A 26351-nucleotide genomic window follows, 5' to 3' on the forward strand; every position below is an offset into this window, starting at 1 on the left:
TAGTTTCAAGGCTTCTTTTTTTCCCGTATTTACTGTGGCTTAGGAAAAGGCTTTCAGCTTTCCTATGGTTGATCAGCAGGTCTAATTGAAGAGGAAAAAAAAGATAATGAATGTGAAGGAGTACAGATCAATAGAGTCAACCCTACTGGTTTCTGAATATGACAGTTTCTAATCAGAATGATGCATTATGCACAATTTCTCTACCTCTCTGGTCATTGAAAACTTTAATAACAACCCCAGAGGAATAGCTAATAAGATATTCAGAATGGTGTACAGTATTCAGGGGTCAAGAAGATCTTGAAGCCCTACTGGACATGCTCAATGTATTGATACTGTACACTGCCCTATTGTCTTCTTTTTATCATTCTCCAAAAATTAAACTGGGGTGGGGGGGTATCTAGGCTTTGGACAGGAAGGCAGACTTAAGAGACCCAATCTGCAGATCTGTAATTACTCACACTATAAATGCTAGTTGAATGTGGCCAGGGTGCAATTATAATGTGGCACAAGGTGGTCCCTGGAACACTCTCTGCTGTATTTTTGTCGGGTTTAGTTCCAGGGACATGACACTTTCTTTAGCGAGCACTGTCACCTAATAAAATCAGTGTTGTTAGATGTCCAGTGGGGCTGGAGTTTCTGGCAGTAGCAGCCAATGGGCAGAGCAGTCAGATCTTATTAAGAGCAGCAACAAGTTGGCCTCCTGTGGTTTTAATTCTGAGAACTCAGCAAATGCTATGGCTTATTTTTAGTATCCTCAAACCACTGCTGCTGCTTTTCAATTCATTTTGGTTGACTAACATTCAATTTAAAATGCAGTGATGTTGGCTTCCTATTAACATATGGTTCTCCCTCTCAGAAGACTGGCCATTCAATGAACTGCTAAGGGAGAATGGCAAAGGCGAAGACAGGTGAGAAAGGACAAGGAGACAGTATTGTCACAGGATTCATTGGAGGCATGAATTACAGATGCTGTAGCATCTGGATTTTTGGATCTTGATACAGCTTGAGAAGCCTGATTGGAAATTCTAACTTAGCCCTAGAAAGAATATACAAGGCAGTCAGGATAAGCTTTAGAGGATGGTAATTGCTTCACAGATAGGGGAGGGGTGCATACCATGGCTTTCTTTCTTGCTTTATGGATCACTATTTTTAATCTTATTGGAAACTGAGAAATTACGTGAAAACTGAAATTCAAAGAGTGGGAATGGATCTATTGTTTAATGTAAATCAACCTGACCTGTGAGCTTATGTAGCTCAGTTCACCAATTCATCAGACACTGGGTCTTGAAAAATATGGAATCATAGTTCTTTTTAAGCACACTCACCATTGTGTAGATCATGAATAATTCAGAGGACACAGCAATTCACACCTGTGAGAGGTGTTGGGCAGGAAAGAATAGAGCCTGTTTGCAGAGCAGCTGGGTTCTCTCAGGCAAAAGGACAGATCTGAGATACTAGGGCACTCCATGAACCTATTTGTCACCATGTTGAAGGGCCTACTATGTGCAGGACAGTAAATTAGAACCCCCAGTTTCAAGGTTAAACAAGGAAAAGAAATAGCTTTATTTATGGCTCTGAAATTCTGGAACCATTGTATTTCAATTTTAGCTCCATTACTGACCAGCTAGAAGCTTTGAAATGAGTTACTTAATGTTTCCAGGCCTCAGTTTCCTCATCTGTAAATCAGGCCAGCACTAAGATTCCTTCAGGGGAGTGTCGCAGGGATTAAGTAAAATAATGGGTTCTCATATTTAGCACAGGGCCTGGTTCAGGGGCTACAGAGATGGCTTAGTGTTTAAGAGTACTTGCTGCTCTTCCAGAGGATCTGAGTTCAGTTTCCAGCACCCACTTGGCAGCTCACAACCGCAAGTAACTCCAACTCCAGGGGATTCAACACCCTCCTTTGGCCTCCACAGGCACTCACACACTTGTGGCATACACATAAAGAGGCACACACACATACATAATTTATAAAAATTAATTTTAAGCTGGGCATGGTGGTACACACCTTTAGTACCTGCACTTGGAAGGTAGAGGTGGGTAGATCTATGAGACTGAGGCCAGCCTAGTCTCCATAGTGGCTTTTAGGCCAGCTGTGGTTATAGGGAGACCCTGTTTCCAAAAGACCAAAAACCAAGGAGTGCTTGGTGCAAAACAACTTTTGGCTTTGAGGAGTGAAAAAGAACGTGCTCACTGGCTCCAACTGCAGTACACTTAAAATCTGTTTCTTCCATCATATACTGAATTTGGCCTTGAGTTTGGACTCCTTTAAAGAAGCACTTATTGAGTGCATTCCATCTCTCAGGTATCGCTCTGAATGTTGGATTGACAAGATGAATCCAGTAAGCAGCAGTTCATAGAGGCAAGCAAAGGATAGCCATGTTCCCGGCTGATAAAACGAACTTTATGGAACTGAGTGCAGGGAAAAGGTGTGATTGCTTCCATTTGGAGTGGCCAGTGGAGGTGATATATGTTTTGGAGCTTGAAGGAGCTTTCCAGAATGCAGATAGAAGTGTTTCAGGAAAAGGAAAAGCTTAAGGCCTGGAGATAGGGAAGTCTGTGGCTTTCTTCTGTCTGTCTTGGGCTGCTGGTTCTTTTGTCTGGTGGATGGGATGCTCACTCTTCTCTTAATAGTGATGCACACAGGCCATGCACACTCACTTGTGCTCTGTTTAGGTAACAGCGGCTTTGATGAAATAGTTCTGGGACCCTAGGATAAACTTGCAATACTGAGCACAAGAATAGAAACAGTTTACTTCTGTAGAGTTCAGCACCTGGAGAAGGGAACTCAGTATGATCCAACCTGTTCTCAGAGGAGTGAGAGGCTAGAGTTTGGTGGCATTTGCACAGAATAAAGCAGTGATAGTTTCCTCAGTATTAAGCTCAAGGTCATCTGCCTTTCCTGAGAATAATCTCACTTGTGGTTGTTTAACTACATCACCAAAGTGTGTCATTTATACTTGTTACCAAATGACACATAACAAATGAAAAAAATCAGTTTAGCATTAATTTAAAAAACACATTTTCTGAAAACTCTTCAGAAGTTTTCTTCTGGAGTATTCAATTATATGTAAAAGAAATTGCTGTGCCTTTGTTTTAATGATAACTGGTGATAATTAAATTTCATGATCATCTAGACTTGCAAGAAGGTTTAATTCTTTTTATTATTTTAAATCACACACAAACACAAAAATCAATATCCATAAACTTTTAATGAAGCCTGTGTTACTTTATTATAATCAGAAATAAAGTGGTTGATGTGAAAACCAGTTTTCTTAATAATCATGGGTTACATTTGCTTTTATAATTAAAACAATAAATTTTGCATATTAGTAATGTGATTGCTAGATGGAAAATTTCACAGTCAAGAAAAAAAATCAGTTCATACAAAGTTAAATGAGATATTTTTCAGTAACTGAACAAGGTAGAATATTAAACATTAAAGAGACCCCCTAGATAAGAAGTTAAGATTTGAAAACATAACCACATGACATTATAAAAAGAAAGTGGACACTTTCATAATTAACATGCAAATGCAAAAGGATAAAAATTGGAACTGTAGAGGTAGAGAGGTGGCACAGTGGTTAAGAGCTCTGGCTGCTCTCAAAATGGACCAGAGTTTAGTTCCCAGCATGCACATGGTGGCTTACAACAGCCTGTAACTCCAGGGGATCCGATGCCCTCTTCTGACCTCTGCACACATTGCACAATACAAGTGCCCTTACATACATACAGGCAATACATTCATATACATAAAAATAAAAACAATAAATAAAATACTGTTAAGAATTGGCACTGTGTGCGCAGTCATCAAAACCTTAACTGGGATAAGAGCACTCATGAGCAGACTGAGGTGATGATTTCTGTGGCTCTTCTGCACCGGTGTTGTGGGCAGGTGGGCAGTGCTATTCTCTGTTGCCACGGTTATATCAATCCTAGAAGTGGCAAACAGGAATTTTCCTTATTCATCATTGAAGAGTTGTGACCAGTGACATATACAATAAGCCTTCCATATCCCGAGATGCAGAGGGGATAACTGAAGCACTGTAATTCTGGCATCACTTATGTGGAGTTAGAACTCAGGATTCAGTGCTGGACAGGGCACCAAGACTGAAGCAGACATACACACCATGTCTTCATTTGGGCCTTTGGACTGTTCAGAAATTTCTTCTTCTCAGTTATATATAAGAGAAATTGTTTTGCCTTTCTCTAAATGATAACCGCTGGGAATTACATTTCACAATCACTTAAATTGGCGAGAAGGTTTGATTACCTGTTTTGTTTTAAACCACATGCACAAAACTTGTTGTTAAAAAAAATCACAGACAAGAAGTTACAAAGCTAAGATTAATGCTGAGAGAGAGGCCATTTTCTCAGATGAGGAGATGGACCCTTGTTTTTCTGGTGGCCTTTGTACACCTGGTTGAACTTACTACCTCTTGCTGTCCATTTGCAGTAACTCAGATGAACCCAATAGTCAGTACTGAGAGGTTGAAGACAATCTTAAACATTCCTTATGGTTAAATGTCCCCCAAAGGTAATGAGTTGGAGGACTAGGAGGTGGTGGAAGCTTTAGGGGTGAGGCCTCATGAATTGAGGGTGTGTCTCTTCACCTTCTGCCCCCCGTGGACTAAACAGACCTCCTCCACTACATGCTCCCTGCCATGATGCTCTGCCTTACAACAGGCCCAAAGTTGACCAGAGATCGAAATCTCTGAGACCATGAGGCAAAATGAATCTTTGCTACTTTAATTTCATTTATCTCAAGTAATTTGTCACAGCATCAGAAGACTAATACAATATAGCATATTTGAAGTGCTTGACAAGGGGCCCGCCAATTTGTGTTTTACTAAAATGCTGATTTCCCCAACTAACCTCATGGAAGTGTATGGGTTATTTGTTCATTAGGTGTTTTCCAATGCCAGCCCACATGGAATTTAACTGGACAATGCCGGTTATTCTTCTGCCACCTGCGGCCTGGCCTCAGTGTTGGTCCCTACTGAGGACCATCTGCTGCTCAGTGGGGCCTCCCATTCCTATACAACAACTGGACATTTAGTTGGAAAAGGTGTATACTTGCAGTATCACACTGACATGTTCTGGAAAAGAATTTTGTGCCAGAAGATCAATATTCCTGCCAAGAAAGAAAACTGCTCCAAGGATTGGTAGGCAAATTGTTGATAACATCCACCTATATTGCTCCCCAGTCATTTATTTTTCATGAACTTTATTTGAATTTCATGGCTTCTGAAATGTTACTTAATTTTCAAAATAAATGCTTACTCTACTTTTTCCCTGCCTCCATTCCCTCCATCCTTCCTTTGCCTGCTCCTTCTTTTCTCCTTTTCTTTTCCCACTTGTGTTTGTCATATTTCTACATACAAATGCTGTCATAAATCCCACGTTTGGTTTTTACTGTCACCATTTTTGCAATCTCCTGAATATTTCCTGCTCCTGCGTCTCCTCCCATGGGGCATGCGGGAAAGGAAGCTGGTACTCAATTTGCCCCATGGATTTGGGTCAGAGGGTGGAGACGGACACCTCTGCCTCGATAGAGGCTGGTCGGTGGAGCAGAACACAATGTGTGCCTCCAAGTTACTAGCTAGCACAGGAATTTAACATCACCATGGCTAGAGGAAGCCAGACTCTATTATGACTGTGCTGGCCCCAAAGGAAGTCAGCTCTGCTACAGACTTGTGACCATTCACTAGAGTCTGAGGCTGATGTCCTTAGATGTGAGCTTTGCCTTGTGAGAATACTTCCTGCTGGGGATCCAGGGAGAACTGCAACCAACAGCTTGTGCAAATAACCAGCTTTCCTTTTTTACTTGCAATTAATCATACACCATTGTGAGAGCTAATCTTTGAATTTAGTCTGCACAGTATGGTCTAGTTCCAACATTACCTTGTTTCAACAGGTAGGCCTGTTAAAAGTCAGCCAACCTTACCCTTCTGCAATATAATACCATAAACATAAAGTAGTATTTTAAACCAGTCAGTGTCTAAGTTAGTTTGTCAGTCAGTTTGTCCACTAACAAATGTGAACTGGGCTGAGCAGTTCAGAGTATAGTGGGAGCCTGGGGGTTGTTCAGCAGGTCCTAACATTTGGTGAGTGTGAAGATTAGTGTCTAAGGAACTCATAACTGTGCAGTATACTCAGCTAGGTCACGGTGAAGCTGGAAGTGTTTTCATAGAGGTTGTTCCAGTTAATTATTTAATACTTTCCAAGAAGAAGCCATGAAGGGATTTTTGCATTTCAAATGGGCCTTGCATGTCAAGGTTGTTGTGGGTATGGCAATACCAAGGCTTACAGGAACCAGGCCTGACCTAGCCCCGCACTGTTCTGCTGTCCACAAATGGTGGCCATTAGCCACAGGTGGCGACTTCAGTCTAAACTGTAATATTCAGTTCCTCAGTTGCTCTAAGACATTTTGACTGATCAACAGCACACATGGCTAGTGCCCACCATACTAGACTGCACATATTTTTATCATTGAATAAAAATCCTTTTGGATGACACTGGTATACATGATTCTAAGACAGGAACTAACTAATAAAGATGAACAAGCCAAATCAGAAAGTCCAATCAAAGGCTGTGCCATTTCTGTATTTGCGGCTTTTGATTTCTAATTCATGTTTCATTAATTGTGCAAGCTGATTTTTAAAAATTTATTTTTATTAAAATTTTGTGTATTTTATGCAGAATATCTCAAACAACCTTAATCATCTTTATACCCCTGTCCCCACCGGCACCCTCCCACAGCTCCCCCACACTGGAACCCATATACTCTGTCAACCGTATTAAGACCCAATGTTTCAAGTTAGTGTCTCCAGGCATTCCCCTGAGGTCTAGTCAGCCTATCTAGAGTCTCTTGTTTTAGGAAGATCAGCTCTTCCTCACCCAGCAGTAATCAGCTGCGAATGCTTCCGCAGCTAAGATTGGAGCCTGCTGTTCATTTCCCCAGTTTTATACTGGGTTTTTGTCTTCCTGAATTTGCGTGGGACTTGTGTATGCTGACAGCACTGTCATAGAATCATATGAGTAGGTTCTCAGGAAATGTAAGACTCTGTTTCCATATGGTCATGCACCTCCTCCCTGGCTCTTACAATCATTCTGCCCCTACTTCCATGATGGCCCCTGAGCCTTGGGTGGGTGAAGTTTAATATAGGAGTCCTGTCCATGTACCAGAAATCTGCAGACTCTTAATTTCTATGTTTTGGCCATTTGTGACCTTTTGTGTTCCTGTCCCTCTGCTGCATGAGGGAGCTTCATTAATGAGAAGTAAGAGATTCATTAGTGTCACCTTCCTTACCCCTGTTCTATGTTCCATGTACCTTAGATGTAGAAGTTGCATTGTAGATGTGGCACATAGGGCTGAGCAATTCATAGACAACGTCTGTGTGTGACCAGTTGTGGTACTTGGTAATAGTCTTTGACTGGTGCAAAATAAGCTTCTTTGATGAGTAGTGACTGGGATATTGGTCAGGGAAGAAGGCTGGTCTGAGGAATCCCCTACAAAATGAGTTTTAAAAAGAGCAGTTTCTTCATAACTTTGAGGGAAAATGTGGAATGATGGCTAAGGGATGATGTGGGGAAGAATAATTAAAATGTCAGTAGAACTTCTCTAGTCCTGAGGTTTGATCCAAGTTTTTAAAAAAAATGGTCTGTTGGTTCCTTACTGGTAACTTGATTTCTTTTGGTTTTAATTTCACCCTCAACAAGGAAAAAAATGTCGGTGTCCAGAAAAATTTTGGATCTTCAATTGTATGTCTTCCAAAACATCATAAAGAAAATGGAAAAATTGTGACTATGAGGACTAAGGTTGCTAACTGCATAACCAAGCCACGTTATTTGAAATCTTTTTGGCTGACCTGCCCATCAGCAAACAATTTGGCTAGAAATGCTTTGCTTTTGCAAAAAGCCCACATATAGAACAATGCAAATGCATTTTTTTAAATATAAAATCAAGTCAGCTTTGGGAATTTTAAGCTCATGTAGCTGGGAAGAAGTACATGCAAATAAGATGCAGGAACATGACAGTTGCTAAGAAAAGGTCTCATCCCAAAACTTCTGTTACGATCTTCAGGTACTACAAAAATGGAAGGGTGGAAGGCACCTTTAAAGTGTTAAGTAACTGCCAAGAAGGGGTGGGTATTGAAGCCACTGGAGTCAGAAACCAATAACCTGAAGACTGTGACATGCATGGCTGTCTTTTTGAGACAGGGTATCCCTGTAGCCCCAGCCGTCCTGGAACTCACTATGTAGAACAGGATGGCCTTGAACTCACAGAGATCTGCCTGCCTCTGCCTCCTGGGTGCTGGGACTAAAGGCGTGAGCCACCACACTGGGCATGGCTGTCTTTTTATTGACATGAATTCAGACCATAGATTTAGGGTGCTGTGAATCACGGAATCGCTGGGATGGTAATCTTGTGCAATTCTTTCCTCATTGGAGGCCCAGTTCCTGGTTTCATAATCCCCACTGTTGCCTTCTGTGCCCTCATAGTACTGGCTGAGTTTCAAGGAAATGAAACCCAGTACTTCCTCGTTTCAAATAATGCCACACTAGCTTTTTGCTTAAATGATTTTACTTATACAGAATAAACCCAAGAAATCATGTTGGGACAGTAAAGAAATAAGCAAAAGCATGACTTTGGGAGTCAACCTCCTGTATCTATCAACATGCAGGAGCTGCAGACTTACCTATAAGGACTTCATTCTCCAGACCCAGATCTGCCCTGACCAATACAGCAGCCTCCTATGGCTAGGGGCCATTGAATCACAGCCAATTTCTGAATTGATGTGCTGAAAGAGTACAATTGCATCAGAGTTTAAAGACTTAGTACAAGCATTATTAACTTTTTAAGATATTGAGTGTTTGTTGAAAAAATATTTAGATTAATAAAATATACTTTAAAATTTAACTTTACCTTATTTTAAAATGTTAATATAACTCCTCGAATATTTAATATTACATATGTGGCTTACAATATCTTTGCAGCTGATGGCACCAGCCTGGGTGGTTCTCATGAGCAGGCTTGCTCCAGCCTTTGTTAGGCTCTTCCAGATACAATCTGCTGATGCATACCCAGTGATTCCCACGGTTGTAACCCTCTATGCTTGACCCTTTGTTCACTAAAAAAGCTGAGCCCAAAGTCTGAGGTTCTGATTTTAGTCCCAGACTTTTTGTTTTTTTATGTGTATGAGTGTATTGCCTGCATGTAGGTATGTGCACCCGTGTCGTGCAATGCCTACAGGGGACAGAAGAGGCCGTCAGATCCCCTGGAACTGGAGTTACAGACAGTTGTTAGCTGCCATGTGGGTGCTGGGATTCGAACCTGGGTCTTCTGCAAGAACAACTAGTGTTCTTAATCACTGAGACATTTCTCCAGCTCCCTAGTACCAGACTTTGACAGGTATCATCAGTTTTTCCTGAATTGGTACATGGACTTTTGAAGTGAAGTTCCATAAACTGGGACAGTCTGGGGAATTCATGTGATTCCTGCTTAGACAGGTTTTGCTTTTTGTATTGTTTTGTTTTAGGTTCACTACAATTCCAAATTTTATATATCTACTTGTTAGATTTATGTATAATCTTCTTTTCAAAGAAAGGAACTGCTATGAAGTTGGAAAGGAGGATGAAGAGACAAGAGACCCATCTCACTGCCTGTGTGCAAAGCACTCGTCTCATAGTCTGTAGACCAAGGCATCCTTCTGTGAATCTGTATGTGTGTGTGTGTGTACACACACATACACATGTATGCATATGTCTCTGTGTCTGTGTATATGCAGAGACTGGAAGTAGATTAGTTTTCAAACAAAAGTTATTTCTAACCAAATTTATATGGCATATAAGTTAATACCAAAAGAGATGAAAAATCAAGCTTAGAATTACTTTTAGTAATGAAAGAATTCACCCGGGATTATGCTAATGATGTAGATAGTAATACACAGAATATCACTGCCTAATAGTGATTTAGGTTGCTCATTCAAATTCACTTTATTATAGAAATATTAGCCATTTTGTTTTACAATGTGTGTACCTACAGATAGCATTAAAACATGTTTATTGGACCCCTATTCCCTATTGGCAATTTGGGTAACCCCTTCAGAGGATGGCATGATAAGAATAGGAGGTAGGAATTGACTAGGCAGTTAGGGTAAAAAGTTCCAAAAGAAATGTAGCCAGTTTCTTGGCTAAAAGTCAAAATGTCCTTGGATCTGTTAGCAACCTACTCTGTTCCAAAGGCCAAAACTGTCAAAAGTATTTGGGAGCTTGTATCTAATCCTTAAAAGATGTTAGGGTTACCTCTTCAGAAGGGGGGAATGTTGGAGGGGAGGGAGTGGGCATGGATTTGATCAAAACACCTTATATACATGTATGAAATTCTCGATAAAGTTTTTGTAAAAGTTAAAAAAAATAAAAAAATAAAAAAAATGTTTATTGGGTAAATATTATTATTTTGTTTTCATACACAGAGGACAGTGCAATGTCTCCCACAATCTGTGCCCTTTGAGTTGTTAGCTTCACGTTAGAGCCCCGGATGATTCACACCCAGTGCTTGCTCTGCCATTGCCCTCAAAGTCAGTGTCAGTTGCCAGAGCAGTGAAGTCACTATGCACTAAGGCTGAACTTTGCCCACACAAGAGCCTAGTGCTGGATTTTCACAAACTAACCTACATGCTTCTTTTCCCTAAATATGAATTGTTAACTCAGAGGAAAAAGCAACTGACAGGGGCTTTGTAAACTCTGCTGAAATAATTAATATCAGATTAAGTTTAGGAACAACCAGAGTAAATCTTAGGGAGCTAGATATGTAAGACATGATTGAGTTAGAATGTTGCTTGTTCTAAGAACATGATGATTGCCACAGTCTGTATTTGGTTCTGTATTATAATGTAACTAATACAGCATTTTGTAAAAATGCACAGCAGCCTCTTGGGGGAAGAGATGCCCTTCAGCATCTTTCTTTCATAAATAGCTGAGTGTAAATCTGTCAGTCAGGAGTTCCTGGAAGCAAGTCGGAATCCATCTGGAGTTTCAGCTGTGTGCCTTCTCACATAATGAATTCTCATCTTCTACCCATAGGTGGATTGTTATTTTTTTCTGTGGCTTTAAATTTAACTCTCTGAAACTTATTTCTAACATTCATTCTTGGAGTTTGTAAGTAAAAGTGGGTGCATTTGAACCATGGACTTTTCTTGCAGTATCTTGGGACAAGCCCTGGGAACTTGGGGATCTCACCCAAATACCAGCATCATCAGCCTTCTGTTAACCTGGACCTTTCTGAGTTTCCAAGTTCTTATCTATATAATGGGATGATAACACTAGCTGTGAGAATCAAATCTGTAAACGTCTGTGAAAGAGACTGAAACATTTATGAAAAAAAATCCAGGGGACTGGAGAGGTAGCTCAGTGGTGAAGAGCACTGACTGCTCTTGTAGAGGACCTGGGTTCGATTCCCAGAACCCACATGGTGACTAACAATAATCTGTAACTCCAGTTCCAGGGCATCTGATGCCCACTTCTGACCTCCACAGGCATTGCATGACACAGGTGTACCTACCTACATATAGACAATACACTCATACACATAAAATAAAAAGAAATAAATAGAATAATTTAAAAAATCTTTGCTTTCAAGAAATTTATATTGGGACAATTGGCTTCATAGGTTCCTTTCCTGAGTGATGAGTGATCACTCAGAGCTTATGACCCAAGGACTGGACAAGCTTTTCTTACATGAACTTGCTCTTCTGCAAAAGCCTTTTTGTTGCAGACCTCTGAGATGTAATGCAACCAGGTCAGAATTTTCCACCACTTGCCAGATGTCAGTGTGAATCCCATATTGCCGGTGACATTTAAATCAGCTTAGACATTCTAAGCAACACCACTATTTATACTTTCCCATCCAGAGGAATGGGCCTTTTTCATAAATTGTATGTAATATTCAATACAAATTATCCTCGACTTACATTGGGCTCCATCCAAATAAACGTATTGTCAATGTAAAATATTGTGTTGTAAATGCATGGAACACAGCTGACCTGTAATACAGCATACTGTAAATGTTGTTGTCCACACCTTACCTTGTGATCATGTGGCTGATGAGGAGTTGTAGCCTGTGTCCCAACATTGTCAGAATATTTACTGCATAGGAAAAGATCAAAATTTAAAGTACAGTTTGTACTGAATGGGCATAGCTTTTACAGTATCATAAAGTCAGGGCTAGAGAGATGGTTCAGTTGTTAAGAGCACTGGCTGCTCTTGTAGAGGACCGAGATTCGGTTCCCAGCACCCACAAGGCAGCTAACAACCATCCCTAACTCCAGTTCCGGAAGATCTAATTCCTTCTTTTGACCTTCGTGGGCACTGCACGATGTGGGTGTATTTGCATATATGCAGTCAATACACTCATACACGTAAAATAAAATTTTTAAAAAAAAACAACACACAAAAGTATCATAAAGTTAAACAATCATCCCTGGAGAGCTGTCTATATATGCAGAAGAACATATCCAACAGGTCTGCAAGCTGCAAGATAGAACAGCACAGTGACAGGGAAGCCAGCACCAACATAAGCATCACCTCTCCTCAGCCATCTTTGCATCCTCTCTCCGTTCCTCATCTTTCAGTTGCTACTGATGAAGCTGCTCACCACCCTGAACACTTGTATGAATTTTTAAAGTACTCAAGTCACAGTGCTGGGTACGGTGACTGCTACACAGTATTATTCAGTAACAAGATGCATGAGCTACAAGAATTTATGTGTCAAGCAGTCTGTCACAGGAGTGCCCTGTAGCTCCTCCTTTGTCTCCTGGATGCAAATCAGTTGTGAAAGGACCCCCATCACCACCTGTTCCCGTTGACCTCATGCCTTCAATGTCCTTCCGAAAATTAGTTTTCTTTGAACTCATAATCTGTATCACGTTCACTTGGGTTCAGGAGACTCCCAACAAAATCAGCCTTTTCTGAACCAGGACTTCATAACTTGATCTTCCGCTCACATTTTCACTGCAGAAGTGAACAGTGGAAACTTAAGAAATGCAAATACAGAATTCAGCTTGAGAGTTACAAAGAAATTTTTATAAAGAGATGTAATTTATATGCTCCAACAAGATGAGCCTGAGAAACACTGTGGTAAGTGAAAGAAGCTATTCACAGAAGACTGCCTGCTTTATGAAGCCACTGACTTCAGACATGGAACCGGCGGAAATCATGGTGTTAGTGTAGATTTGTTCTTCCTGGGGCTGGAAGGGCTGGGGAGGAGGCAACTGCTATAGATAAGGATTTTCTTTTGGGACACTGGAATTATTGAAATTTGCCTGTGGTAATGATTGCAGGTATCTGTGAATATACTAAAAGACATTAAATTGTGCACTTTTTTGTCTACTTTTGAGACAGGGTCTCCTTGTAGCCCCAGCTGTCCTGGAACTCACTATATAGACCAGGCTGGCCTCAAACTCACAAAGATCCCCCTGCCTCTGCTTCCCAAGTGCTGGGATTAAAGGTATGCGCCACCATGCCTGGCAAATTGTGCACTTTTAAGCAGGTTAATTGTAGGATCTGTTAATTATATCTCATTAAAACTATTAATTTTTTTACTTTTAATTGAATTTTTGTGATTTTCGTACAATACAATTTGATGGCATTCAGATCCACTCCCTTATCTGCACCTCCCTTCATTGCCCTCCCCCAATTTAATGCACTCTATTATATATATAAAATAAGGCCTATAGAGTATAATTTGTGTCTCCAAATGTCCTTCAGGGTGGATCCACCCACCCATACTTGAAAGAGACTGTCCCCTCCCAGCATCCATCTGTTGCAACAATTTCCTTAGGTGGGTTCCTTCTTACCCCCTTCCTCATGGCTATGCTGGAATGCTTTTAATTTTTTAAATGCAAAAATTCATATAATAAAATAAGAAAGCAAAGTAGTCACAAGGTTAACCTGCAAGAAAAAAATCCATAGGCTAAGTCCATTTGGGGCAGTGTACTTACAATCAGATAGAAGACTCTTCAGTCTAAGTTCTGATGGCTTCCTCCTCACATGGTGGGGCCCACCCTTCTTCCCTCTCTCCCCTCCCCTCCCCTCTCCTCCCCTTCCCTTCCCTTCCCATTCCTTCCCTTCCCTTCGTTTCCCTTCCTCATCCCTTTCTTGTGGTACTAGGGATTGAACCTAGGGCCTCATGCATTGTAGGCAAGCACTCCATTGCACTATATCCCCAGACCATTTAAAAGAAATTGTTTTGAGATAAGCTCTCATGAAGTCACCCAGGCTGTCAATGAACTTAAAATCCTGGCTTAGTCTCCAGAGTAGCTGACATTTTAAGCCTGCACCCACAGGCCCACCCTAAACCTTCTTTTCCCATTTATTTCCACATTTATCTTTTGTCTACTGCCAGTTGCTTATTTCCTCAGACCAGACCACTGAGACTTGCTCTTTGTGACTGGATCCTGAGGTCACTAGGCCTCCCTGCCCTCAGCCCCTCAAGGTCAGGGCATCCTCCTCCTCCCCACTGAAGAATAGGGAAGAGCAGCAGATCTCTTCTGCTGATGCTGGACAAACAATTATTGCATTTTTCATGATAGTTAATTAGATTTTTCCAACATTCCAAACCCTGGGCACAACTCCTTCACCCTCACAGTAGAATGTGAGTTACCCAGGAGCCAAGTGGCCCACTGTGCCCTGGACAGTCATTAACACAGTGGAGTGCATCTGCTGTTGCCTCCCCATGCTCCCACTAGACTGTCTACAGATGTTCCTAGGGTTTCTTCTGCGGACTCTTGTGTTGTTTCTCATCAAAGGATCTGCACCCTTTGATCACATTAGAGCATAGTATCATATTATAAATACTTTCTTAGAAAGGCTAAAATGCTGGCTAGGAATAGTTGTCTCAAATGTTCTGCTGTTATTTACTTTTACCTTCATTGATCCAGTAGAATCTAAAATATGAATCATTATAAATAGGAGCATTTTTTGAACCATATGCATTTATTTACTCCAATTAATGAGCTTCTCTTAGACATCCGCTGGCTTCTAGTGCCATCACGCAGAGAAGCTTTCCTTTTCTCCTGTGTTTCAAGACTCTAAATTGGAGAGAGCACTGGTTCTGGCATGGAACTAATGGAGGTGAAGACTGGCGTGCTGGGAACAGAGGCCCTGGGTGGCAACAACTACTTGAATTTCTTTGTCAGTTCTTTCCTTAAGATATAATTCTGATTGCATTCATCTTTAATCCCCGCACTTGGGAGGCAGAGGCAGGTGGAGCTCTATGAGTTTGTGGTCAGCTGTTCTATATAGGGAATTCCAGGCCAACTGGGGCTCCATAGTGAGACCCTGTCAGAGAGAGAGAGAGAGAGAGAGAGAGAGAGAGAGAGAGAGAGACCACACACACTAAGTACAGAGAGAGAGAGAGAGAGAGAGAGAGAGAGAGAGAGAGAGATCATTTAGAGGATTTTTCTGGTCTCCAGAGAAGGAAGTGAGAATGGACTGTGGAAGCGAGAGTGGATTTGTCCTCCCTGAGGTGAAATCTGCCTCCTCCATATTCCTCAGGATACCACATGTGGGACAAGTCCTGTACCCTGAGCTGACTTCTGCAGCTGCCATGGTATCTGACTCCATACCCAGCTTTTAGAACTTGGCCCTCCTATTTTCTAATGTTACATGCTAAGCTCTCTCTCACAAAAGAATTCTGGCACTCTTCTTGTGCTAAGACCAACATGTGTAACACATGAACACTCTTCCCCTTTGCTTCCTAACCAGGATCACGGGGGATAGTATACCTCATCTGCAATTCCACAGGGCCTGGAGTCCTGCAGTCCTGTGCCTTGTGGCCTCCTGCTCCATGGGCTTCTCTATGTTTCTCTCGGTCGTTACCTCTTTGTGGTGGATTTTTCCCTTAGCATCATGTCTGGGATCAAGATGATGACAGCAGCACTGGCATCATATCTAGAATCTTTTTTTTTCCCTGGCTCTGCAGAAAACAAGAAAACTTTCTCATGAGTGTCCTGCCCTCCAGCAAATTCCCCTTTTCCTTACTGGCTCAGTGTTGTCACATGCTTACACGCAAACTAATCACTAGCAAGGGAGTAGGATCCCCATGGAGTTCTTTGTCCAGTCATAACCTTTCTAGAATGAGAGTGAGTGGGGTGAATCTGGACAGAAGATGGTTCCGTTAAGAAAGATAAAGTGGGGGCCAAGAAGTCTTCGACAGCCACCTCAAAGACAGAGTTGAAGGCCTGACCTCAGGGTCAGGGCAGGGAGCTTGTTGTAGCCTAGCTGAGGACCAAGCAATGCTAGCCATTCGCTTGGCAGTAGTATCGCTTCCTGAAAAACTGTTTTTGCTTCCCTATGGAGTTCAGGAGAGCTAAAGATTTTATTGAGGTGTTTTCACTTGTTCCTGCTTCTGGTTACAGCACTCTGCTATGGAAAACAGACACACTAATTTAAGAAATGAACAGGCACTTTAGCTCTAATAAAAGCAGGACTCTGAGGGTTAAAGGCTTTGATTCTGGATAGACCTGACATCCCTGGGCCTGACATGGTTGGGGTTGTGTTATTAGAAAGTCACAGGCTTTTAGTAGATGAGTCAACCCTTCATGGTTGCTATGGCAAGGAATTTTTAGGGCTTTCCTTTATGAGAAAGAATGATCATTAACAGCTCTTTGTTTTTAAAATAGGGATCCTTGCAGAATGATCAGGGCTCTAGTGGAATCAATGACTGGCACTTAATTGGATAAAGAATCTCAGGTGTTTCTAAAGCAGAGAACGGGCAGAAGGCTTGTGGAGCCAGGTTCCTATTTCCCATTTTGGGGCAGGCCAGGGTGAGTGAAGATCCCTGGGTGACAAGTCACGTGACCCACGTCTCCACTAGTTCTAGCTCAGCATTTACTTTTTTGTGTGCCCTGGGGCACATGACAGTATCACTTTGTAACTTTGATGCTCATTTGTAGAATTATTAGGTTGGACCAGATCCACCAGTCTTGAAAATTTTATGATTTTCTGACTGCATGTTTCCTCTTGCCAATTTATGATGCTGCCGTGGGTCACCAAGGGAACAGCATCATTTCCACTCACCCACATACATGCATGCCTCAAACAGCAATTCCCATCGATACCACCAAGTCTGAGATGTGAAGGATTGTTTGCCATGTGTGCTGAACTCAATTTTCATTCCTCGAGCAGAGTACCCCAGAGCTATACCGCAATATGCTGCAGGGCACTGTCAAATAAGCCTGTTGACACTAGTAAATATATTTTATATCAAAATCTAGTGCACATTCCTCACACAAACACACACCATGCACACACACACAATTCATTCAATGTGTATTTAACAAGGATTTTCCATTTTCTAGGCATTAGAGATACTACTGCAGTGGGTCAAACAGGCAAAAATTCTGGGCATTGTGGAAATTTAAGTGCAGAAAGATACGTAAAAGAAATAATACATAATACATATGTATTTCTATATAATTACACTATAAAAATTTACATAGTCTACTAGAAGGTAGTAAGTTCAATGTATAAAAGTAAACCAGGAGGGTGAATAGGAAATTCCAGGGGTAAGAAGCCTGAATTTTATTTATTTCTAATTTAAAAAAAATTAATTGAAATTTTGTGAATTTCATACAATATAATTTGATGGTATTTAGATCCCTCCTCTATTCACACCTCTCCTTATTTCCCCTGTCCAAATTTATGTACTCTATTACATATATATAGCAAGGCCTAGAGAGTCTAATATGTGTCTATTCGGTGTAGGTCCATCCACTGGAGCCTGATAACCTACCAAGAATACCATCCTTGAAAGTGTTTCTGTCCCTCCCAGCAGCCATCAAGTTGCCAAACTTTCCACTTCCCTGTTTCTATGCTGGGATTTTGTCTGGTTTGAGCTTGCATGGGACTTATGTATGCTGCACCATTGCTGTAAGTTCATATAGGAACTTTCCAGCTATCTGGAAAACTGTTTCCTCATGGTTATCCACCACCCCTGGCTCTTATAATCTTTCTATTCCCTCTTCTGCAATGATCCCTGAGCCTTGGGAAGCAGAAGTTTGATATAGGTGCCAAATTTAGGAATAAGTACTCTGCAGAAGAGGCCTGCATTTTAAACTGTGTGGTCAGGGGAGAATTTTCTGAGATGGTGACATTTAAAGGTGAGGAAGCCATTGTACAGATAGTGGAGGAAAAACATTCGAGATCATAACAGCAGGTGCCGATGTGCCTGGGGTGTTATAGGTATAGAAACAAGGCCGTTGGTCCAGAATATACGAGGAAAGAGGACTAAGCAGGCAGGACAAAGATGAATCATGACTGGCCTCAGAGACTCTCATAAGGACCTTGGTTTCTATATTGAATGTGATAAGTCATCCCTGGGTAATTCTAGAAGAGTGCCATGTTTGAACTTGTTTTAACGGAATAGCGCTATATGTATGTGCACCAAATTCTACAGTGCAAAGTGCTCTGATATTCTTTTCTATTGTATTTGTACTCATTTATTTAAAAACTAGTTTAGGGCCCACAAGTTAATGTCAAGGTCCACTATAGGGCTGTGGTTCACATTTTTGAAACACTATAAATTTGCCTTGAGCCCCAAAGTTTCCTTGCTCAGGGCATGGGCATAGTACATATAACATCCTATGGAGACCTCATGATAGTTAATCATAGTTTTCAAAGCACTTTTGTTTACTTTTAAACTGATTACACTAAATAGCACTTTTATTGGATGGTCATTTAAAAATTTCATCTTTTCCTACATATTTTGTAGGCTTTTATTCCCAAATTACATTTTAAATAACCTTAAGACTATTTTGTTAATTTTATTTTATGTGTATTTCCTGCAAGTGTGTAAATGAACCCATGTCACTGCAGTGCCCGAGGAGGTCAGAAGAGGGTGTTGGATCCCCTGAAACTGGAGTTATGAATGGTTGTTAACTGCCATGTGGTTGCTAGGAACTGGACCCAGGTCCCCTGCAAGAGCAGTCAGTGCTCTTAACTGCTGAGCCATCTCTCTAGTTCCATATTTTAAATAACTTTTAAAAAGTAGAATGTTTCAAATATGTTTAAAATGAAGAGAAATGTTTAGCGGATCTCTCAGATTTCAGCTTCAGTGGTGATCAAATTGCATCCCACCCCATCCCGAGTTATTTTAAAGCAAATTTCAGGCCTGATATCATTTCTCTGTAAATATTCAGCTGATAACTCTGAGGAGAGAAGGACAGGGGGGAGAGGAGAGAGAGAGAGAGGAGAGAGAGGAAGTTAGTTAAAAATAAATGTTGTGCCCCTATACCTTGTGCACGCACTCACAAAGGTCTGATGAGCAGTGTCTTTATTTGTCAGTGGGAAATAAGTGACCTTTACCGACTGAAGGTGTGGTTGTGCTTTCTTTCCCATGGTTTACTTGATGAAGAAATGGTTTCTCACCTCGTCAAATGCATCAGTTTGGTCCTGTTCCCCCTTTGTACCTTCATTTTATACTCAAATACAACCTCCTTTTCGGTGGCTCTTGAATCAACAGTCAATGCCTTGAGAAAGTGCTGGTCTTAATCATCTTTGTACCACCCAGTGACTTAGCATGCTTCTGGCACCCAGCAACCCTCATATTTTTGTTAATGCTTCACTTCCTGCCCTATGTGGAAGCTGGAGGAACCTCTCCCCTGGCCTTCTGACCTAGCACTTCCTTTTGGCTGTGTGTTGCACATCAAATGACTTCTGTAGGAAGCCTCAGCTCTTCCAGGATGGGAAGGCTCTCTGAATTGGCACTGCCTTTCTGACAGGAACCTCCAAGTTCATCTCAGCTCTTGCAGAATTCTTGTCTTTTCCATTCCCTGAACTTACTGTGTCAATCAGTGATGGTGCACTCACTCATGTTGGGTATTTGCCCCTGTCACCACCACCAAGTCTTGGTCCATGCTCAGAAATGACAATGCTTTCATCAATATAACCCCCTATCAAGTTAGTCTCAAGACTTGACAGGGGATTACACTGATGAAAGCATTGTCATTTCTGAGCATGTTTAATAGTTATAATTTCAGACATGGAGAAGTAAATGCTTCTGTATTTGAGCATGCACAACATGCTAATTTACTATTGACTAGCCCTTATTTACTTAAATTCCCTAATTATTTTATCTATAAAAATTATCGGGAAGGTGGCAATGCCTGGATCTTACGCTTTCAACTTTTTCTTCCTTTCCCTTTCGTTCTTTCACATGCACAGACTGTCTAGTTGGCACTAGCCTAATTGCCTCTAGGGATATAAAGAAATAGGAATCAGCTCACTTAACAGTCCTTATTCTGAATCTGTTTCCAGTTGACTCTCACGCCTAAAGGCAGGGACTCTGGATTCACCAGCTACTAGCAGAAAGATGCCCACATCATAAGTTCTTAAAACCTATACTTAGAATGAAAGACTGATGAGTGCAGACATTCATTTCATTGAAAAAGACGTTCACAACCTAAAAATGGAAAGTGACTGTAGGCTTTGTGACACTGGGTAGAACCGAAGATGTCATGAGCAGTCATAAATACTTACTGTTCAGAGTCTTCCTGTAAGTTTCTACTGCTTCTGGGTTTTCTGACCTTCTCTCAGAGGCTAGCAGAAATTCTACCTGGGTACCCTCCAGTGTGGTGGCACAGGTGTGGCCCCTAGACTGAGGACACAAGCTATAAGAGGAAGCTGGCCACTTTGTTCACTGTCCCTGGCATAGGTGCTTATTCTGGCTAGGTGGGACACTCCCATTTTCTCATTGTCTAGGTTTTGTAAATGTCACAGTTTGGGGACGCTTCCAGATGTCTGGATTAAGGATCTCATTTAGCCTGGGACCAAGCTTGTAGTTGTAATTCCCTACCATGAAGAAAGCCTCTTTAAAATCAGCATGCAAAGCTAAGTCTGCTTAGAGTCCCAAGAATTTTTCCTCCTATCTGAGTTACAATGTAATGTTATGTCGTGCCAGGAGATAATTACTTCTGGTTGAAGAACAGGAATTAAAAGTACTTGTTGCCGTGTCATTCCAAGGCAAGGATATGCTTGGGTGGAAAGTTGTGGTGTGTGTGTGTGTGTGTGTGTTTGTGTGTGTCTGCTTCTGTGTCTGTGTCTGTGTCTGTCAGTGTCTGTCTGTGCCTGTGTCTGTGTCTGTGGCATCCAGCAGATTCTATTTCCAAGGGTAAAGAAAAATTTTAAAGACTCATAGCCTGTAAGGAAAAGTCTTGGCTAGTATCTTTTCTTTTACTTTTAAATTATTTTTTCCTCTTTTTTAAGTGATTGATTCTGAACATGAAACAGTTGAGAGTATAAATGATATCGTTGAACATTTTAATAATTATATATAATTAATCTTATTATGTAAACTGATTTTTCCTTAAATCCCCAGGTGGGGTTTGTAATTAAGCCTAAGAAATTCTCCACAAGCATTGACTGACAAGGCAGCCTCAAAAGTCTCAGGAAAGCAGCTATTTTTAGAGAACTCTCTCTCTCTCTCTCTCTCTCTCTCTCTCTCTCTCTCTCTCTCTCTCACTGTATCAGAGGAAGAGGAAATTACAATTAATATCTTTAAAATTCCAATTAATCTCTCAAATAGTGATTAATTTCCAGAGACACAGAAACTCTGCAGTGTATCTGAGAGAAAGGAAAAGACAATTAGGGCTGGGGAAATTGGTGGAGGACACTGAGGCAAGTGGAAATCCCACTAGGAATGAGATAATTGACAAGGTTGGAAGCCTGCCGAGAGCTAGCTCTCTCTCTCTGTCTCTCTGTCTCTCTCTGTCTCGTTGTCTCTGTCTCTCTGTCTCTCTGTTTCTCTCTCTCTCTCTTTCTCTCTTGCTCTCTCCCTCCCCCATCCTCTCTTTCTGGCTCGTGTGTCCATTTGGAAACCACTGACCATGTCTCCTGAGATTGATTTCTTCTCATTGTAGAAATCCTTGAAGATCTGTTATCAAGTTACATTCTTTCTTTGCCACCCCTTCATTTATCTTTGGAAAGGGTTTATCCCCATCCTCCTCTCTGCTTACAACATAACTGGCTTCTCCTCTTCACTGAATATCAGCATCTCCACAAGCAAGTTTAAGTTTGTGTTGGCTTAAGAGACAGGATGCTTTACAGTTTTGGGACTATTGATGTAGTGTGGAACTCACAAAGACTGATATGTTTCAAGTTTTATTTTACAAAGGCAGAAGTAATACCATTGCAGTGTTTTGCGTGCAAATGATTAAGAACTGGCTAAACAGCAGTGAAGGGAAATCATTGTGTTCTCACAGAGTTGGGTATACTTATGAAAATAATACATGCTGTTTGCGTTGTTGGATGGGTGGAGTGTTAAGCAGTTTAGAACTTATTTGTATGTAATACCTGAAGTTTTAATTGCATGGTAATGAAGATGGTGCTCAAGTTTTGTGGTAACATGGCTTTGATGTGCTGTTTCCCTCCAATCTAACAGTCCTGATTAAGAGGAAAAGTTTCCAGAGGATGAGGACTAAACATCATAGTCCTCAAACTTCTAAATAGAATCAGCATTTCACTGAAGTAATGCAAGCAAACTAACCACTCATGGTCAGCAGTAAAACTTTCAGAGGATTTGTCCAGCTATACTGACCTAGAAACTAAATAAGCAGTTTGGAAATCTGGTTTGTGCATATAATTATTTTTATATCATCTCAGGCTGTGCCTTGCAAAGAGCAAACCACAGTAGTTATCTGACCTATTGCTCTGTCATGGCCTTTTCCTCAACACAGTAATTATGGAGGACTCAGCATGTTTTTAACTAGCGGTGTGCCTGTAGAACATTCCTTCACATAGATAGTCCTGTCTATCTGGAAACTACTCAAGTGCTCTCTATCAGTCCTCCAGTCCGAATGGAAAATAAACCTTAAATTATGGCCTGTGTTGACATCCATGGACCAGGAAAGGAACAGAAGCCCTTGGCCCTTATGTTAATTGAAACACCTTGAAAGTTTTGATGTATCAGATCTTTTTAATTAAAGCAGATCAGTCTTCCAGATGAAAGGAGTCTAACAATGCTTTTTATTTGAGTGTAAATATTTAGTTGGGAGATAAGTTACAGGATGTGTTTAAGGTCCTAAAGTCTTTTGGGTTTGCTGTTTTTAATTTGGGTTCTTCCTTTACTAGCTTGAAGCAAATAAGTGATTTCCTTTTGAGTGTGTGCATGCTTCCAAGGGTGCCTAAGTAAAAGATTTGGATGTGACAACTTGCCAGCTCAGCACTATGCCCTGGGCATCAGGCTGGAAGGCATGGGCTTAGCTGGGTGGGAAGGAATGTCTCTGAGCAAGGAGGTGGAAGTCTCTTCCTGATTTTGAAGGGACAGATAGGAAAGCAATTTATTCAGGGCACCCAGTGACTTATCGTGCTGCAGAGTTGGCCTTGTAAAGCCGAAGACATTAACTTTTGTTTAAAAGATCAAATTGCCTTGTAGAGGTTCAGGTATTAATGAAACTCAACTTAGCCAGAGTTGTAATTCTTTCATCTCACATTAAAAGAAGTTCTGAGAAATCAATTAATTATTGGAATTAATTACAAATTCTGATGGACCTTGGTGGTTTTAGTTTTGTCTGGACTGTGGAAGTCTGTCCTCTCATTCCCCAGTGCCCACCCCTGGCCTCCACAGTGACAGTGTCGCAGCAACTCCTTCTGCCCTCAGCTTCCAGGAGCCCTTCCCTTCCCAAGTTGGTGCTGCATTTCAAATGCTGGACCACAAAGGTTGTGAGCAGTGAGGGAAGGCGTGCACTGTGGAGGGAGTCATGCAAGATCTGCCTCGAATGGTTAGGCCCTGCTAAGGTGGGCACTTTCAAGTTAGGTTTTAATACAAAGAGTTTAAACTCTTTTCAACAAGTGCAGGGACTGGCAGAAGCTGATCTGGGTCATGAAACACTCAGCGGTTTCCAGCCCTGCTTAGGAAGCTGTTTAGAAACATGTTTGAAGAAATAACTAATTTAAAGAAGTCTGAAATAAATCAAAATGTATTTAGTCATTCTTCTTCAAATGTTTATTTATTTTTATTTTGTGTGTATGGTGTTATGCTTGCATGTGTGTAAGCGCACCCGTGTCATGTAGTGCCAGCTGAGGACAAAAGGGGGCTTCAGATCCCCTGGAACTGGAGTCATGGATGGTTGTTAGCTGCCATGTGGGTGCTTGGATTCAAACCCAAGTCTTCTGCAAGAACAGTCAGTGCTCTTAACCACTGAGCCATCTCTCCAGCTCCCAGTAATCTTTTTTAAAAGAATATTTTTTTGACATGTATGAATGTGTTACCTGCATGAGTGTAAGTGCACCCATGTCGTGCAGCACCCACGGAGGTCAGAAGAGGGCATAGGATCCCTGGAACTGGAGTTAACAGACGGCTGTTAGCTACCATGTGGGTGCTGGGAATCAAACCCGGATCCTCTGCAAGAGCAGCCAATGCTCTTAACGGCTGAATCATCTCTCCAAGTCATATTCAGTAATCTTTAAAGTGACCATTATGATCATAAAAGAAGCTACATGTGAAATGCTAACAAGGGAGAAAATTATGTTGAAAAAAATTGATTGCTCTAAAAGGCAATAAAAAGGAGAGATAGAGGAGCAAAGAATCGATAGAGAGACAAATGGGGAACAAATCCCAAGATGGTAGACTTAAAAGAAACCACATCAACAATTAGGTTGAGATCAGCAGCTTTAACATTCCTGGTAAAAAACAAAGATTGCCAGGTCTGATAAAGATAACCAGCTATATAATGGGTTTCAATTTTAAGACACTACAAAGTTTACAATCTAAGATATTTTAGAAGTATTAGACATACAATGCCAAAATTAGATGTATCATACATAAAGTAAACCAAAACTTATTATGATATTAATGTAAAAAATAGGCATTTAGTCAGGCATGGTAATGCATGCCTTTAATCCCAGCACTCGGAGGTAGAGGCAGGCAGATCTCTGTGAGTTCAAGGCCAGCCTGGTCTACATAGTGAGTTCCAGGCCAGCTGGGGCTACAGGGAAACCCTGTCTCAAAAAGACCGACAGAAAATTATACCAACTCTAAATATGTGGACACTCACCACATTTTCAAACCAAATGAAGCAACCACTAGCAGAACCCAAATGAGAAAAAGACAAATTCAAAAATCATTTTTGGAAATTTTAGGAAGATGAAAGGGATTGTGGGGTGGCTCATTAGAAGCACCTGAGTTCAAATGCCCAGCACCCACATAAAAGCTGGGCATGGCCCCACGTGCCTGTTACCTCAGACTTGAGGGAAGAGACTGGCAGACACTGGGAGTTCATTGACCAGTTAGCCTTGCCAAAACTGAGTTTCAGGTTCAGGCAGAGACCCTGTTTAAAAAGTTAAGGCAGAGGGTTACAGAGAAAGTCACACAATGTGCTCTCCTGACCTCTGCACTCACACACACGTGCACATACCCGCTCCCCCCCACACATACACTACACAAGAAAGAGGAAAAAAAAAAAAGGTGGAAAACGCCTGTGGAGATTGCTCAGTGGTTAAAAACACTGGCTGCTGTTGCAGAGGAGCAGCATTCAGTCCCCAGCACCATACGGCAGCTAACAACCATCTGTAACTGCAGTTCCAGGTATCTGATGCCCTCTTCCAGCCTCTGTGGCCATTGCATACACATGGTGTACTTACATGCAGGCAAAACACTCACACACATAAAAATAATAAATAAAATACTTTAAGTGAATAAAAATTTTGAAAAAATTGTTTAGTTAACTGAACCTAATTGACAAGTATTGAACAATACACCCATCAACCGCATTCTTTTCAAATGTACATGAGTCCTGTTAAATACTTACAGGACGTTAACAAAACTGAATACAGTTTGGCCAGAAAGTATGTCTTAGTAAAGGGCAAAGGATTGGAATCTTTATATATGCTCTAACCAGTATAAAATTAAATTAAGTAGTAGAAAGATTACTAAGAGTTATCCAAATACTTGGAAATAAAGCAAACCACTGTGAAATAACCCCTGTAAGAAGAAATTATAATACAGTCGAATAATATTTAGACATGAAGAGCAAATACTATGAAACTGAAACATATAAAACTCAGAAAGAACCAAACCAGTATTTACAAGGAAATGTGCGCCTTAAAAATGTATATAATAGTAAAATTAAAGTTGAAAATAAATATGCAATTTAAATAAGTTTTCAACCCAGGAAACTAGAAAATAATCAGCAAACTAAACCCTGCATCACGTGCCACATTCCAGATCCAAAATCTTAGATTCTCCTAACAGTAAAGCTAATATTACTCATGGATAGGCGAGGTCATGAAACTGTTGGTACTTCAAGGAAGGAAGGAGGCCTGCAAAACTATCAGAAGTCAAAGAAATAGCA

At 41.0% G+C, this 26351-nt stretch overlaps 1 protein-coding gene across 1 annotated transcript in view; it reads left to right on the forward strand.

Annotated features, from left to right (window-relative positions):
- Chn2 (chimerin 2) overlaps positions 1 to 26351 on the forward strand; it is a 344103-nt gene that overhangs the window by 1175 nt on the left and 316577 nt on the right. The window lies entirely within an intron of this gene.

This window comes from Nannospalax galili, unplaced genomic scaffold, assembly GCF_000622305.1.
Source record: "Nannospalax galili isolate Female #2095 unplaced genomic scaffold, S.galili_v1.0 scaffold158, whole genome shotgun sequence".
In the NCBI taxonomy this organism is placed as follows: Eukaryota; Metazoa; Chordata; class Mammalia; order Rodentia; family Spalacidae; genus Nannospalax; species Nannospalax galili.